This window comes from Penaeus monodon, chromosome 34, assembly GCF_015228065.2.
Source record: "Penaeus monodon isolate SGIC_2016 chromosome 34, NSTDA_Pmon_1, whole genome shotgun sequence".
Taxonomy (NCBI): Eukaryota; Metazoa; Arthropoda; class Malacostraca; order Decapoda; family Penaeidae; genus Penaeus; species Penaeus monodon.
In genome coordinates, this window is record NC_051419.1 from 33,639,206 (window position 1) to 33,639,577 (window position 372).

A 372-nucleotide genomic window follows, 5' to 3' on the forward strand; every position below is an offset into this window, starting at 1 on the left:
AATGAAATAACATTCTGGGGTCTTCTGAGTTCAGACGCAAACAAGGGTACACGACCCCAATTAGGTCAATACTCACAGGTCCTTCTGTTGCACTCAAGGATAAGCCGAGAGTTAAAAGTTCGTGGAATCTACGGGCTTCGCACATCCATTTTCAACCACCGGAACGGAGATGGCTTTTATGAAACCGTTTTCTTTGTGGAGAAAGTCATAGAACATTGTATTTGGAGGGGAGACAGAAGGAAAATTATTGGATAGGGTGCTGAAGAGGGGGAGGGTTGGTGTAAATGGGAATGAGGTTGATAATAGTGCTTCTTGGAAAATGTTCTTGTGAACAAGGTGGGTAAATGTTTGAATCTGTAGATACATGCATGC